This window comes from Poeciliopsis prolifica, unplaced genomic scaffold (genome assembly GCF_027474105.1).
Source record: "Poeciliopsis prolifica strain line A6 unplaced genomic scaffold, Auburn_PproV2 SCAFFOLD138, whole genome shotgun sequence".
Lineage (NCBI taxonomy): Eukaryota > Metazoa > Chordata > Actinopteri > Cyprinodontiformes > Poeciliidae > Poeciliopsis > Poeciliopsis prolifica.
The window spans coordinates 62,724-80,065 of NW_026562513.1; the positions used below are offsets into that span (position 1 = coordinate 62,724).

At 51.1% G+C, this 17,342-nt stretch overlaps 1 pseudogene; it reads right to left on the minus strand.

Moving 5' to 3' along the window:
* Nucleotides 1-128: 128 nt before the first annotated feature.
* LOC129355563 (striatin-like) lies at nt 129-16,011 on the minus strand (annotated as a pseudogene).
* Between the last annotated feature and the right edge of the window lie 1,331 nt (nt 16,012-17,342).

Below are 17,342 nucleotides of genomic sequence, written 5' to 3' on the forward strand. Positions count from 1 at the left end.
AGTTGGTTCTTGGCCTGAAATCTGGGTCAGCTGAATGTTCCTGAGGTTTTATTTGGTTCCTGAAGGTCCGACTGATCTCCGGGACTCTTGAACCATGATGGACCGGACCGAACACCGCACCGACCGGACCGCACCGGACCGGACCGGACCACACCGGACCGACCGGACCGGACCGGGAATCACGTTCCAGAGCGACCCGTCTGGAGGAGGACCAGATCACAGCTGGGAAACGGAAAGAAATCCCGTTTTTTTCTGAAAATATTCCGTCACATCCTCATCCCAAATTTATCCAAACCAAACGTTTTGGGAATCTGCAGGAGATTCTTCCTGTGTCAAAGAAGGTTGACCGAAAAAAGTTCTGTGCCACGTCTTGATTTGGACTTTTCAGAATATTTGTGTTGATCATCAGTGAATCAATCAGAAGAAACAGGAAGTGCTTCTCTGATGACATCACTTCCTGTGCAGCAGCAGCCCGTCCAGAACCATCTGACGGATCAGGAGCCTGAAACTGCCATCAGCTGCTGGTTTTATGGCTACAGATTGATAAAGATCAGCACAGGACAGCACAGGACAGCAGGGGTCAGCACAGGACAGCAGGGGTCAACAGAGGACAGCAGGGGTCAACAGAGGACAGCAAAGGTCAGCAGGGGTCAGGCCCTGTTTCCTCAGAAATCCTGAGCTCCTTATTGACGTCATTTTTGGAAAATTTTTCAAATTTCTAAACTTTGAGGAATTTTATTTGGGAAAGCTCCAGAGACAGAATGGTAGGAATAGTGGGGAGGACCTTTGACCTTTAATGAGCAACCGGATGCGACCCACATCAGTCTCAACAGGTTCTGATTCGCCCCACTTCCAGACGTGGAACTGAATCGTATCCGACGGTTTTCAGAGCGTCTGCAGCCCGATCGATCATGTCGCATTTTATCCAACTTTTACATCATCGCCGTGAGACATGCGTCATAATTCTGCAGCAGAAGGAGCCAGATGAGGCAAATGTCTAAAAATGTGTGAAAATGATCATATATGGGGATCTGTTCCTGCCATAACTCAAGAGTACACATGTTCAGTTCATTTTGAAAGTAGAATTTCTTTCTTCTCAAAACTTGTAAAGCTTTTCCTCTGAATTTGTCGCGCTCACACTTCGTCTCTGCTTGCTTACAAAAATGCCATTTGGCACAGTCGTCTAGCAACCTCTCAGCCAATGGAATCAAAGTGTTGTACTGTGTGTGTTTGTTTCCTTCGGGTGTGTCAAACTCATTTTCATTTTGGGCCAAATCAAGATCATGAAGGCTCTTAAAGGGCCGGTTGTGCCAGAATGTGTTGATAAAACCTCTTCACAAACTGAATTCAATGAATTCTTAAAATTACATAATATTATTGAAGATCTTTTCAGTCCTTTCAGGAACTAATTATAAATGCAACTGTTTATTTACTCGCTGTATAAATCATGGACTATAATCAAACATCAACTAAATTCTCAAGAAACTGGACGGACTGATTGATACAAATTGGTAGTAAACAGATAAAAACTGCATTGATAGGATTGATAATATAATATTTAATTACACTTAGTGTTTAGTCTAGACTCTAGACTGAAGAGGGCCACATAAAAAGCTACGACGGGCCGTATTTGGCCCCCGGGCCTTCAGTTGGACACACGTTTTAGAGGCTGAGCCTGTGGCCATAGATTGTAGCCACATGCGCCACCTGCTGGATGTAGGGAGGAACAACGACGTCAGCTTTCTGCTCCGCAGTACATTAAACATCTGCTAATGATCAACAACAGAGTTCTGGGAAGAGAGATGGATGCGCAGGTCGGTCCGATCCGACCTGCTGGCTGGAGGCTTTCGGCGCTCCGCCTCACTTCCTGCCAGCTGATCTCATTTCCTGCCAGCTGATCTCACTTCCTGCCAGCTGATCTCACTTCCTGCCAGCTGATCTCATTTCCTGCCAGCTGATCTCACTTCCTGCCAGCTGATCTCACTTCCTGCCAGCTGATCTCACTTCCTGCCAGCTGATCTCATTTCCTGCCAGCTGATTTAATTTCCTGCCAGCTGATCTCATTTCCTGCCAGCTGATCTCACTTCCTGCCAGCTGATCTCACTTCCTGCCAGCTGATCTCACTTCCTGCCAGCTGATCTCATTTCCTGCCAGCTGATCTCACTTCCTGCCAGCTGATCTCACTTCCTGCCAGCTAATCTCACTTCCTGCCAGCTGATCTCACTTCCTGCCAGGGTTCGGGCGACTGTGTCAGCCGGCATCCGGTTCTTTCAAGCTAAACTGAAATAAATCGACTCATTTTCTAGAAATCTGTTTCCAGCAGTAAGAGCAGCTGTTTAATCCACAAGATTAAATCAGATCAGATTCAGAGTGGAGGTTAGCAGGTTGATCTGATTTCTGGAAGATCATTTTAAGAACTTAATAAATAATTTCATCCTAATCAAACATTTCCCAGTTGTTCAGGACGGCCCCAAAACACAGTCCAGCGGGTCACAAATGGCCCCCGGGCCACACTTTTTACACCTCTGGTTCCTGTTTCCACAGCGAAAAAAATAAAACGCTGCCTTTTTCTGTTTTTTCCAGACTGTCTGCAGGATTCCTGGTTTTTATCTCCTAACTGGACCGATCGGCTCAGAGATGAACCGGACCGGATTTCCAGAAATTCCACCGACATCGGATTCTGGTGGGAATGTGATCCGATAATCGGCTGCAGATTTTTATAGCCTGTTGCCTCAGGAACAATCAGCTGATCCAGCTTGGAAAATGTTCTGGAAACTTAAAGTTGAACAGATAAAACTGAGGAACGAACCTCAGGAACCCGAAGAGCTGAACTTTTCTTTCAGGATCAGGAAGAAGAAAACATCCGTAAAGATTCCCTTCAGGTCCCGTTTCCTCCAGATGCTGTACACTTCCTGTTTCCGACGTCTACACCGGCGTTCCTCACCAACGGGCAGCTGCTGCTTCCCAGAGTAACGAGTCCAGAAACATCCCAGCAGGAACAAATGTAGAAAACCAACCAGAACCAATCAGAACCAGAACATCTGACACCGACCCGCCCGCTCAGCCGGACAGGAATCAACAGAAGCAATAAGAATCTGAGCGTTGCCGCAGGACTTCCTCTTCCTCTCCAAGTCCGACAGGCCGCCTGGAACCGGGATCAGAACCGGGTCCAGAACTCCAGGAGAACCGACACGACTGACAGAGAGAAAAGTCCTGAAACAAACTGGAATGAACCTTCCAAGAAAAACTCTCCGGTCGGCCTGCAGGGGGCAGAACCGGACCGCCGGGCCGAACCTGGACGCGTTGGGTTCTGCTCATGGTTCTGGCCGGGTTCTGCCGGTGAACGGCAAAAGGAACGTCTGCTCTGAGGAAAAAGGCACGTCATAAACACAGAGAAATCCCAGCGGCGGAACGCCGCACCGGGATCAGAGCAAAAGCTGCTTCCGGTTCCTGCCGGTTCCCTCGGAGCGTCGGGGCGGGACGCGGCCGGCCCGGCTCTGGTCCGGTCCAGCCGGGTCCAATCGGGTCAGCGTGGCGGCGGCCCCTGCGGATCCGGATCATACGAAGACCTTGGCGAGCGCGTCGGCGCCGGCGGTGCCGATGTAGCACTTGGTGGGATGGAACGCCACGTCGTGGATGGACTCGTCAAACTTCTTCCGGTGGGCGGTGAATTCCTGGATGCAGGTCTTGCTCTCCATGTTCCACAGCCGGATGGAGCAGTCATGGCCTGGCAGGGAGACAGCCAATCAGGATGCAGAACATTCCTGGGAATATTTCAGTTCCTCAGGAAGCAGGAGCTGCATCCTGGGAAAAGCACCCCACTAACGCCGAAACCATGGAATCTGATTCATTTAGTCCCCGATTCATTGATAACTGGAGCAGAAATGAAGACAAACCTGAACAATAAATATAAATACTTTACATTTAAGATGGAAACATCTTTATATGACAAACTCTGTTGATTGGTGAAGATTCACTAAAAGAATGCTGTTACTGCATTAAGGCTAAAAACTGTTTATTTTCTTATTTTAAAAGGAATCAGTGGAAGGGGGGTCGGTGCTCTGAGGGGGTTGGGGGGGGGGGAGGGGTCAGTGCTCTGAGGGGGGGGGGGGGGGGGGGGGGGTGCTCTGAGGGGGGGTCAGTGCTCTGAGGGGGGAACGTTTGTTCTGGAGTGACTCCGGGCCGAGTGTTACTCACTTCCTGATATCAGGTAGAGCCCATTCGGGTCCACAGACAGGCAGGTGACCGCGTCCAGGTGCGCCACCATGGAGTGGATCGGTTTACCTTGAGGAACACAGAACCCGGTTAGGAGACAGAACCGGGACCAGCAGGGACCAGCAGGGACCAGCAGGGACCAGCAGGGACCAGCAGGGCGGCGCTCCCACCTGTGTTGTTGTCGAAGAACTGGATGTGGCGGTCCTCCTGGGCAGTGACGGTGATCGGCAGCGTGGGGTGGCTCAGTACCCGGTTGATCTTACAGGGACACTCTGGAGAGACAGAAACCCAGCAGGTCAGAATCTGGACCTCACCAGAACCCGGTTGACCCAGAAACAAGACAGACCTATCATAGGTCCGCTAACCACTGGTGGGCGGGATCGGATCCGACCGGTATCAGAGTACAGCGAGGCGTTTGGGTACACTCACAGGAAACCGACAGCATTTCACTCAGGAAATGACATGGTGAAAATCAGATCAGCTAATTATTTAGCTTCATGCTAAATGTTTACCTCATATTTAGCCAAATACTGTGGAAACACAGATTTAATATTTAGATTGATGCTAAATATTTTGTTTGCCAATGAAGTAGTTAGTTTGAACCATTTATGAATGAATGAATGGATGAATGAATGAATGAATGAATGAATGAATGAATGAATGAATATGACCCATTTCCTTCTTTTATGACAGGATAAATAACCCAGTGTAGCTGTGGAAGCGGCGCCCCCTGCAGCGAGCTCAGGAAGCTGCTCCTGCTGGGATTTGTATTTTTATTATGAATGAAATCAAGAACTTTACAGTTAATAGTTTTAAGCTCCATGCATAATAATGTAATGCAGTGCAGCACAGCAGGGTGGCGCCGTTCGTTCTATTTGAAACCATCTGGAGCCGCTCCAGCTCCGAAGCATGCCCTGATCCATGCCGGGTTTTCCCTCCAGCCTGTCCTACCTGCAGGCCCAGCGGAGTGGAACTTCAGAACCAGCTGCTGCGTCTCCATATTGAAGAGTCCGATGCGACCCGAGTCAAACGAAGTCACCATGTAGGCTGGGTCGCTGCTCACCAGGTCCACAGAGGTCGCGACCCCTAGGTCTGCAACAGAACCACAACACAGGGTCTGCAACCTGGACCCGACCGGGCCATCAGCAGAACTTCTCTCACAGAACCACACCATCTGGCGCTGCCGTCAAACCCAAGGCCCGTGGGCCAGAACCGGCCCGCCACATGCATGGATGTGGGCCCTCACCTCCGTCTTCGTTGAACACAGCCAGCGCCGGACAGACGTCGGCGGCGTTCCAGAGCCGGACCGTCCCGTCGGCCGAGGCGGACAGAAGGCGGTGGTGAGGCGAGCTGTAGACCAGCCGCCACACAGCGTCCGAGTGGCCGCGCAGCGCCCCCCGCAGGACGGAGGCCTCTGTCGCCAGACACAGACAAGCCATAGTTAGAGGAGGGCTCCATCGGGCCGAGCCGGGCCGAGCCGGGCCGGGCTGGGCCGTACCGTAGGAGTCGTATGGGTCGACGTTGGGGCTGGGGGTGTTCCAGCTCTGGATGGTTCCGTCCGAGCCGCCGCTGAAGCACTGGGCGCCGCTGGAGCTCAGGGTGACACTGAGGACGGCGCCGCTGCACACAGAGACAGTACCGTTAGAACCGGTTCTGACCCGGCCAAAACCAAGTCCAGGTGGGTTCTGACCCAATCTAGGTTCTGATCCAATCCAAATATTCCAACAGAATCTGATTTGAACCAATCAGGAGTGGATTGGTTTGATAGTGATAAAAACAGGAACGTTTGTAGGAAAACATGAAGCGGATTTCAGTCTGCAGAGTGTATTTCAGTCGAACCAAACATGCCCCCTAGTGTCTACGGGGGGTAGGCACTAGGGGGCATGGGTCGGGGCAGCTCACCTGTGAGCCCTGAAGGTGTAGATGGGCTCAACGTCTAACGCTGAACACCTGGAGGAACAGAACAGGAAGTTCAGATGAAACCCAGTCCAACCGAAGCGCTGCCCATAGCTCCCAGCCTCACAAACTGGGTCTGAACCTTCTCCGCCTCTCATTGTCTTCATCACGTTAAAGCATCTCCAGCAGAAAACACTGCCCCCCTCAGGCCAGACTGAGAATTACATCAGTTACAAATTCAGAAATATAATGGAAAATTCTGTATTGTTCAAATGTATCAGAAGCGAAATTCCCACTTTGTTGGAGCAGCGAACACATCACAATACAGCCGCCTTGTTCTGGGGTCAAGTAAAGTGCAGCTAACACCGCGGTGGGCGTGGCACCTTACTTCTTAGCGGGCGCCGTCTTCTGCAGGTTCCAGAGCTTCAGGGTGTGGTCGTCGGACGCCGTGACTAGAACCGGCTCCACCGGGTGGAACGCCAGGCCGCGCACCGAGTCGAAGTGGCTCCGCAGGGCGAACTTTGGGTTCCACGTTTTCCGCAGAGCCTCCGAGTTGGAGGCCATCTGGGGAGACAGGAGGCGGTCTGTTCATCCAACCATCCAACCATCCAACCAGCCATCCATCCAACAAACCAACCAGCCCATCCAACCAACCAACCATCCAACCAGCCATCCATCCAACCAACCAACCAGCCTTCCAACCAACCAACCATCCAACCAGCCATCCATCCAACCAGCCAACCATCCAACCATCCAACCAGCCTTCCAACCATCCAACCAACCAACCAGCCTTCCAACCAACCAACCATCCAACCAGCCATCCATCCAACCATCCAACCAACCAACCAGCCATCCATCCAACCAACCAACCAGCCATCCAACCAACCAACCATCCAACCAGCCATCCATCCAACCAACCAACCAGCCATCCATCCAACCATCCAACCACCATCCAACCATCCAACCATCCAACTATCCAACCAGCCATCCATCCAACCAACCAACCAGCCATCCATCCAACCAGCCATCCATCCAACCATCCAACCAACCAACCAGCCTTCCAACCAACCAACCATCCAACCATCCATCCCATCCAACCAACCAAGCCATCCAACCAACCAACCATCCAACCAGCCATCCAACCAACCATCCAACCAACCATCCATCCAACAATCCAACCAGCCATCCATCCAACCAACCAACCAGCCATCCAACCAACCAACCATCCAACCAGCCATCCCATCCAACAATCCAACCAGCCATCCATCCAACCATCCAACCAGCCATCCATCCAACCAACCAACCATCCATCCAGCCATCCATCCAACCATCCAACCAGCCATCCAACCAACCATCCAACCAGCCATCCAACCAACCATCCAACCAACCATCCAACCAGCCATCCAACCAGCCATCCAACAGCCATCCAACCAACCATCCAACCAGCCATCCAACCAACCATCCAACCAGCCATCCAACCAGCCATCCAACCAGCCATCCAACCAACCATCCAACCAACCATCCAACCAACCATCCAACCAGCCATCCAACCAACCATCCAACCAACCATCCAACCAGCCATCCAACCAACCAACCATCCAACCAACCATCCAACCAACCATCCAACCAGCCATCCAACCAGCCATCCAAGGAACCATCCAACCAGCCATCCAACCAACCATCCAACCAGCCATCCAACCATCCAACCAGCCATCCATCCAACCATCCAACCAACCATCCAACCAGCCATCCATCCAACCATCCAACCAACCATCCAACCAGCCATCCAACCAACCATCCAACCAGCCATCTAACCAACCATCCAACCAGCCATCCAACCAACCATCCAACCAGCCATCCATCCAACCATCCAACCAGCCATCCAACCAGCCATCCAACCAGCCATCCAACCAACCATCCAACCAACCATCCAACCAACCATCCAACCAGCCATCCAACCAACCAACCATCCAACCAACCATCCAACCAACCATCCAACCAGTCCAACCAACCAACCAGTAATCCAACCAACCATACAACCAGCCATCCAACCACTAATCCAACCAACCATCCAACCAGCCATCCAACCAGCCATCCAACCAACCATCCAACCAGCCATCCAACCAACCAGCCATCCAACCAACCAGCCAACCAACCAACCAACCAGTAATCCAACCAGCCATCCAACCAACCATCCAACCACCATACAACCAGCCTCCAACCAGCCATCCAACCAGTAATCCAACCAACCATTCAACCAGCCATCCAACCAGCCATCCAACCAACCATCCAACCAGCCATCCAACCAACCAGCCATCCAACCAACCAGCCAACCAACCAACCAGTAATCCAACCAGCCATCCAACCAGTAATCCAACCAACCATCCAACCAGCCATCCAACCTACCATCCAACCAACCATCCAACCAGCCATCCAACCTACCATCCAACCAACCATCCAACCAGCCATCCAACCTACCATCCAACCAGCCAACCAACCAGTAATCCAACCAGCCATCCAACAGGAACATGTCTCTGGACTCACGTCATATCCCAGACTCTCCGCCTCGTTGGCGACCGTCAGCTGGGCCAGTTCTCCCAGCTCTCCCAGTTCTCCCAGTACCAGCTCATTGGACGGCCTCGTCCACTCTGCCCAGGATGAAGGACTTCCCTCCAGACGGCAGGAACGCCACTGGCTCTGCAGTGACCAACAGCAGGAATGTAGCCGTGCTGCAGCGCAACGATGCGGCGGAGGGGTTGGACCTTACCGTCATCTGGCCGGCCCACTTCCTGTTCGCTCAGTTTGGGAACGCTCGGGCGGGACGGAGGCGACACGGCCGGCGGCTCCTCGGTGTCCCGCAGGTTAGCCAGCATGTCCTGCAGTTTGGAGCGGTTCGGCCCTGAGGAAGAGGAGAGGAGGAAGCAACTGAACCAGACATCATTAATCATGAGGTGTCTCCAGGGGGCGTGGCCTAAAGAGGTGTGAATAATTATGAGGCAGCAGCTTCTGCGTAGGTAAAAACAGATTCAGCAGCTCTGAGCTGAAAAATGACCAACAGTTTGTCAAATATGGTCCAGAAAATGCTGCAAACATCCAGTGGTGGGAACACGTCCGCTAATAGCAGAGCTACCACTTAGCATAGTTCTTTAGCACATTTGCTAACCCCCAAAGACGTGTAGCGCATTTAGCTTCTACTCCTTTTTCCAGATAAATTCTGAATGCTAATTTACTCGACTTGTTTGTTAATCATCAGTCGAATAAAGTTTGACGTTTTAAGTTTGAGCAACGACTGCCCTTATTTTGAAGTCAGTTTGCACAGCAGTTCCATCTCCTCTTCTCATGTTTTCTTTTATTCCTCAATAACTTTATTTTAAACAATGAAACATACAAGATCAAAGTAAAACAGGTAGTAGAGAACATAAACATAAACACCACATCTAAAGATTTTATGAAACAGGGTTGTTTTTGTTTTTTTAAACCCTGGTGGGTAATAATTCTGGACAATAATAGTTTCCCAATAATTATATTCTCCCCAAAAAAGTATTTTTTTCTTTTACTCTTATTTTCCAATTGTTTTTGCTATAAACTGATAACAACCAGTTTTAATGTGACATTAATATGTGAAATAAATTGTATTTATCTTCATATGTGGTAGTAGGCGCTGTTTGACAGAGAAAAGGAGGAAAAAGTTGAAAAGAAGAAAAATCAACATAAAAATTCCTCCTCCAGAAAAAGTCCAGCAAGTTGGAAAACCCGAAATAAAGCCTGAGGGGAAGCAGCCGGATCAGGACTCACTCTTCACTCCTTTCTTCCCCTTCCTCTCCTTCCTGTACTGCTCCTTCAGCTGGGCGATCAGGCTCTGGTCCACGTCCCAGCCCAGTTCTCCCAGAGCCGCCGGCTCCTCCTTCTCTGTGGGTCAGAACCATCAGAACATCACAGCAAGTCCAACCGAACAGGAACAAGATGACTACAGTCTGGAGCAAATCATATTTCTGTAAATATAACATTAATTTAGACAGACAGAAGAATCAGAAGGAAAGGAAGTGAAATCAAAATGTTTAAGAAAATAAAAGCATGAATAAAATGCAAAAAGCTGCAGTTCCTTCATCTGAGCTGCAGGGGGAGCCCCTGAGCAGCATTTCTACTGATTCTCCTTCCAGCTGATCTGGGAGTAAACCGGGCCGGTTCTGATCGACAGGTGAAGTTCAACAGTGAGCTCAGGCTGGAACCAGAGCAAATCCTGGAACCGGTCTGAGTTCTGTTTGGGCCGGTTCTGAGTGGTTCTGGCTGCGTGTGAAAGCAGCTCTGAGTCACACTGAGGTGTTGAATCATTGGCTGCGTGGGAGAGCCCTCCATCACAGGTTGCTAAGCAACCGGAGAGAAGGAGCGATGTTCTGCTAAAGTACCAGAACACGGGTCAGAGTCGGACCAGGAGTTCTGGAGGAACCCGGCTGAGCGGCAGCTTCTGGAAAACAAACTGGTTTAAATCCAGAATGTTTACTGGTTAGGTTTACTGCTCTATGTCAGACCAGAATCTGATGAGGTCCTGCTGGACCCGACCCGGCTCACCCCAGTCCTCCCCTCTCTTCGGATCCGACCCGTCCAGCTCGTCCGGACTGGCCAGGAAGTCGAAGCCCTTCAGCGCCTCCTCGGTGTCAGGGTCGTCGCTGAGGTCATAGGCGCCGGACGACGGCGGCTTCTTCTTCACCATCTGGAACCATCAGAACCCGGGTCTGGGTCACAGGAACCCAGCTCTGCTCACGGACCCAACAAGGACAGATTGGACTTACGGCAGCCAGGTCCAGAACGGTTCTGTCTTTGGACTCGCCGTCCTCTTCCTCGTCTTCGTCGCTGAACTCGGCCGCGGCGCTCTCAATGAACCTGAACGCCTCCAGGACAGTAGCCGGGTCCGACAGGTCCGGTTTACTGGACAGACAGCCGACCCAGTTTATCGAGGCTCTGAAGGTTCTGGGTACTTTAGGTTGTGGCTCGGTTCTTACCTGACCATGCCGCTGTCCTTCATCGAGGACGGCTCGGTTTCCGTTCACCATGGGCCCGGTTCTCCGGTCCGGCGGGCCGTCTCCAGGTTCTCCAGACAGGCCCAGCAGAACCCGGACCCTCTGGGACTTCACGTCCAGGACGGTGTCGGTGTATCCGACCTCCTGGAGGTACCTGGGGAAACGGGCTGGGAGTTAGTCCAGACCAGGACAAAGGTTCTGCAGGAACTTCCCAGTATGACCAGCATAAGCTCCCTCACTGGTCTGCAGCCTTTCACTTAATGTTCTGCCTGATCGGTCCAAACCTGAACTAAGGTTCTGTTCAGAACTCCGGATCCGTCCTCTTCCTCAAGCTTCGTTTTGTTCCAGAAATTCCCTGGCACCAAGTCCGAACGATCCGATCCTCAAGTCGATCCGTTTTTTGTGTTGCAGATCGGACAGTGAAGGCATCGGAACATCAGAACCATCTGGACCCAGATGTTCTGATCCGGAGGGAATGCTGAACTCGCAGCAGCACTCTCTCATGAGAAAATCAGTATCAAATATTCCCAACATTCAGAGCCCAACCAGAACCAGCAGGGAGTTTACCTAGAGTGCCAGAATGCCTGCTCAACCAGATCGGATCGGTGCGGGTTGGCTCTATCAGCCAGCGGAGCGGCCCGGTCCGATGAGGAGCGGCCCGGTCCTAAGTGGAGCGGCCCGGTCCTAAGTGGAGCGGCCCGGTCCGATGAGGAGCGACCCGGTCCGATGTGGAGCGGCCCGATCCGATGAGGAGCGACCCGATCCGATGAGGAGCGGCCCGATCCGATGAGGAGCGGCCCGGTCCTAAGTGGAGCGGCCCGGTCCGATGTGGAGCGGCCCGATCCGATGAGGAGCGACCCGGTCCGATGTGGAGCGGCCCGATCCGATGAGGAGCGACCCGATCCGATGAGGAGCGGCCCGATCCGATGAGGAGCGGCCCGGTCCTAAGTGGAGCGGCCCGGTCCAATGTGGAGCGGCCCGGTCCGATGTGGAGCGACCCGGTCCGATGTGGAGCGGCCCGATCCGATGAGGAGCGGCCCGGTCCGATGTGGAGCGACGTTCCTGAACAGTCTGCAGCCCTCCCCCCGTACCAGCCGCTCCTGTCGCACCAACACACAATCCTCCATTCAGCGTTCCCAGACACTGCTGGGGACAAAACAGCAGAGCGGGGCGGCGTTCCCAGAGCGGGGCGGCGTTCCCAGAGCGGGGCGGCGTTCCCAGAGCGGGGCGGCTGTTCCGCTTGCGACCAGCCAGGTGGTTCAGATGGGAATTGAGCACACACACAGATTTATTCTCTAGATTCTCGTCTTAAGGTCAGAACTGGACCTGTGGTCCGATCTTCCAGAACCATCAGCGGTCAGGAACACAAATTGCTCCCAGTGAATCAATGATGCTGGTTTCCATTAAGAGTTGATCTGTAATAAGAAGACCTGATGGGTTCACACACATCACGTGTGTGTGTGTGTGTACTTCCATACAAACTGATGACTTTCAATCTTCTATTCATTTTGGTGGCTGAAACCAGACATTTTCTCAGACCAGTAGTAGTTACTCCAAACCTGAACCAGAACTTAATAATTTATATCTCACCTCTAATCCAACCAGTATAACTGAACAAAACTGAGAACCAGGAAAATGTCCTCACTTCCAGAGATGACCTGAATCCGTGGGTTAAAGTGGTGAAAGTGGTCCTCAATATGTACAAGTACATGTATATGTGTGTGTGTGTGTGTGTGTGTGTGTGTGCATGTGTGTGTGCATGTGTGTGTGCGTGTTTGTGTGTGTGTGTGTGCATGTCTGTGTGTGTGTGCATATGTGTGTGTGAGTGTGTGTGCGTGTTTGTGTGTGTGTGTGTGTGCATGTCTGTGTGTGTGTGTGTGTGTGTGCATGTCTGTGTGTGTGTGCATATGTGTGTGTGTGTGTGCATGTCTGTGTGTGTGTGTGTGTGTGTGTGTGTGTGTGTGTGTGTGCATGTCTGTGTGTGTGTGTGTGTGTGTGCATGTCTGTGTGTGTGTGTGTGTGTGTGTGTGTGCATGTCTGTGTGTGCGTGTGTGTGTGTGTGTGTGTGTGTGTGTGTGTGTGTGTGTGTGTGTGCGTGTGTGTGTGCTCACTGTCGGAGCAGCTGCCGTCCCTGTTTCCAGCTCAGCTGATGACTGCTGTTGGGAGGACTGGGAGTTTCGCTTTCGTTGCCTTCATCTGAGGAAGAAACAGCCAGACCAACATCCATCATCCATCCATCCAATCATCCATCATCCATCCTTCATCCATCCTTACCCGAGTCGTAACTGGGAGCTCTGATCTCTCCCTGGTTCAGTTCCGTTCCATATTTCAGTTTATGGTATTTGGCTCTGAGGAACAGCAAACAGATCATATAAAAGCAATTTAATTCCAGATCAGGTAACTGACTGAGCAGGTTCTTTTTCAAAAGTTCTGGTCCAAATACAACAACTTCTGTCGAGTCAGAATTTAAAAGAAGGAAGTTTAGATTTATCCAGGTTTTACCAGATTGGTTCATCAGGAATTATGGATACATAGAGCTGAATATTATCAGCATAACAGTGAATATTGTCTGATTGGAAGAATTAAAATAGTAAAGAGAATCGGACCAATCACACAGCCCTGTGATACTCCACCAGTAACCATTCATTTTTTAAAACAAACTGGGATGTGTGGGACCAATCAGGGCTGAACCAGCCTGGTTCAGCCCCGATTGGTTTCCTCTGGTCCCAACGTCTTCAAGAAACTGACTTGGCTCTGAACTGACCATTAGTGATGGAGATACATTCAACTTAAAATTTAGGTTAAATCTACAGTTGGCTGTAGGACCAGCTCTCCACCAATCAGAGGACGAGTTTTTCCACCAATCAGAGAGCAGCCTCACCTCTCCTGCTTCAAGGCGTACTCCAGCATCTTGATGCGCCTCACCAGGTCCTTCTTCAGGTTTTCCTGGCCTCGCCGCTCACCCTGAAGGAAGGCAATCTGCGCCTGCATGGAGACACAAACCATCCGCTTTCACTGTGGAGCTGAGTGGGACCAATCACGTTTCCGGTTTCTCAGGACAGAACCGTCAGGAATTCCTCTAAACACAGTCGGGGGAAAAGTTCAAAACCAAAACCTGATGAACTGAGCTGAAAGCAGTAAAGTCTAAATGTGAGTCTGTCTCCTCTAGATAAGCCTCCTTCCTGTGAGACCAGACCAGCTGACCCACCTTTGACCCCTTGACACATCGGGTCGCTTTCTGAGCCGATCTGATGAGGTGTTAAAAGCTGCCATGTTAAATGTTAAGAGAAAATTTCTCTGTTTGTGATGTTAGATGCAGGAACTCCAGCACCAATTCGGACCCGACTCAGAACCCACAATGCACAGGGAGAACATGCAGAAAGACGCCGGGAATCTAACCCAGGACCTTCTTGCTACAAGGCACAGTGGCTTCACTGTGCCACTGTGCACCAATAAGGCGCTTCACAGCGCCCTATTGGTCGAATTTAATAAATAAAATAAAACCGGATTTCGATTCAGTGAAGTGGAGTTTTCAGTAAGACTCTGGATAACAAAGTTCTTCTGGTTATAAAAACACAAAGATTTTCCCTTGTAAGAAAATCGAATCAGAAATCATTTTATCCTGACTGAAGTTAAAATTCTCAACCAGCTGAACTGGACGGGTCAAACAGGTCAGTGTACAACTGCAAAGGATCCGTCCAAGACCACAAATGGCCCCCGCGCCGCACTTTGGACCACTCCGGTTTAAAATAGTTTCCTAATAAAATCTGTAGTTCTGAGCGGTTCTGATGGTTCTCTTTGGGCTACTGTGTCTCCAGGATGCTGGTTCTGCGAGGACAGAACCAGAACATCTGGACTCTGTTCAGGATTAAACAGAAACACTCCACACTTTTCAGAGTTCAGTCAATTGAAATGTTGAAAACCAGAAACATTTTTCTTCAACTGGTCCAACACCAGATGCTGAACCAGCAGAACCAGAGCCGAGCGGAGAGACCCGGTCCGGTTCAGCACCAGGTTCTTCTGGCCCATTTCCTCTGGGTCGGGATCAGCTGATCCGGGTTTCACAGAGAGGAACCGCAGCCTGACTGAACCTTCATCATCATCACAGGTTATCAGGACACATACTGTCCATCTTCATCCCTCTAATATTTCTGCCGTTTTATTAATAAGTGATTAATTTTTAGGTCCATATTGTCTGTAAAAGCTGCGTTACCGACCCGAACCGGTCAACCAGCCTGTGCGGAGCGGACAGTGCGGGAAATCCCCGCAAACAACCACCGTGCGCCCTTTATCGGACAGAGTCAGGAGTAACTCCGTGTCCGATGTTTGGGAGCAGCTTGTGTCCGATAATGGAAGCCCCAGGTTCCAGTTGTTTTTAAGACGTTTTGTCCCGCAGGTAAAAAATGTGACGTAACCACGCAGGTCCACCTGTGCCCGACACCCGCGGAACCACCAACACAACAAGCGCCGCTAGGGCATTTACATCCGAACCGAGTCGAGCCGAGCCGAATCGGGTCTCACCTGGAGCTCGGCCCGCTCCACCTCCCACTGGGCCCGCTCCACCTCGAACCGGGCCCACTCGTGCTGCAGGAAGTGGAGGATCCCCGGGATGCTGTAGTGAGCCCGGGCCGCGGCTCCGTCCGCGGGCGGCGGGGCTCTGGCGGTCCCGGTGCCGGGACCCGAACCGCCGCCGCCGCCGCTGAGGAACACTGCGGGGCCGGCCTGCTCATCCATGGCCGGACCGGGGAGGAGGAGGCTGGTTCGGTTCGGTCCGGTTCGGTTCGGCTCTGACACCCGCTGCTGCAGGGACTCCTCAGTCCATGAAGGAGCAGCGAGGAGAACCGAACAGCCTGACCCAGCTGTCAGATGGACGGACCGCAAAGCTTCCCGCGTTTACCCCGCACCGCATTTCCGGACTGGACCTTCACAATAAAGGCGCGACCGAAACAGCAGAAGATGCATCGAAAAACCCTGGGATGTTTTCTTTTTGGTTTTTTAGCAATCAATAAACATTTATCCAACAGAAAAAACACAAAATCTAAAGCAAAAACTTACCAGGCTCCTCTGATTGGCTGAATTATGAATATTTGGCATTTACATCCGGCGCTGCCTGATTTTAATGGGCAATCTGTGATTTTAACTTCATTCCTTATTTAATGGAAACATTGTAATTATAAAACTGCATTTTTTTTCACATTAAAAGAAACTCAGCTGCTCACATTAGAAACTGGAAATGAGAGGAGAGTGAAATTCAGACAGGAGATGATGATGATGATGATGATGATGATGATGATGATGATGATGATGGTCAGATCTTCAGGTGGATCTGACTGTCTGCAAGCCCTGCAGGCCCAGTGGGTCCAGTGGGTCCCAGCGGGTCCAGTGGGTCCAGCGGGTCCAGTGGGTCCAGCGGGTCCTGGGTCCCAGTGGTCCCAGTGGGTCCAGTGGGTCCAGTGGGTCCCAGTGGGTCCAGTGGGTCCAGCGGGTCCAGTGGGTCCAGTGGGTCCCAGTGGGTCCAGTGGGTCCCAGTGGGTCCCAGTGGGTCCAGTGGGTCCAGTGGGTCCCAGTGGGTCCCAGTGGGTCCCAGGGGTCCAGTGGGTCCAGTGGGTCCCAGTGGGTCCCAGCGGGTCCAGTGGGTCCCAGTGGGTCCAGTGGGTCCAGTGGGTCTACTCCAGGTTTATTTTGACTGTTGCTCTAAAATACGTCAATATTCACACGTCGTTTTTTGGGACATATTTCTTCAGTTTTTAGATGAATGATGCATCAAAACGATCCCAGCAGAGTTTATAAAAGCAGAAACTTTTGGCTTCAGGGGGAAACGTGTTGCTGCTTTAACGCCTTCTTTGTCTCTGAAACTGCAGGCCCTAAAGGGTCAGAGGTCATTCTCATGCTTGTTTCAATGATAATCAGGAAGTCAGTGGATCTTTAACAAACATGAAACATGAAATCTGACAGCGCCACAAATACTGACTGGAAATATAAAATCATCTTTGAAGGATGAGAATAATAAAGTTGAGGAAGATGGAGACCTGAAGGCGATCCAACTGGATGAAGAGTTAGACCAGATATTTTAGTTTTATTTCACTTTTCATTTATCCCGTTTAGATTAAAAACCCCTTTACAAAGAGGCAGAAAAATAAAACACCAGGAAATGTCAGTAAAAGCCAGAATTGTCCTCCGGAGCTTTCAGATGTCAATCACAAACGTCTCCTG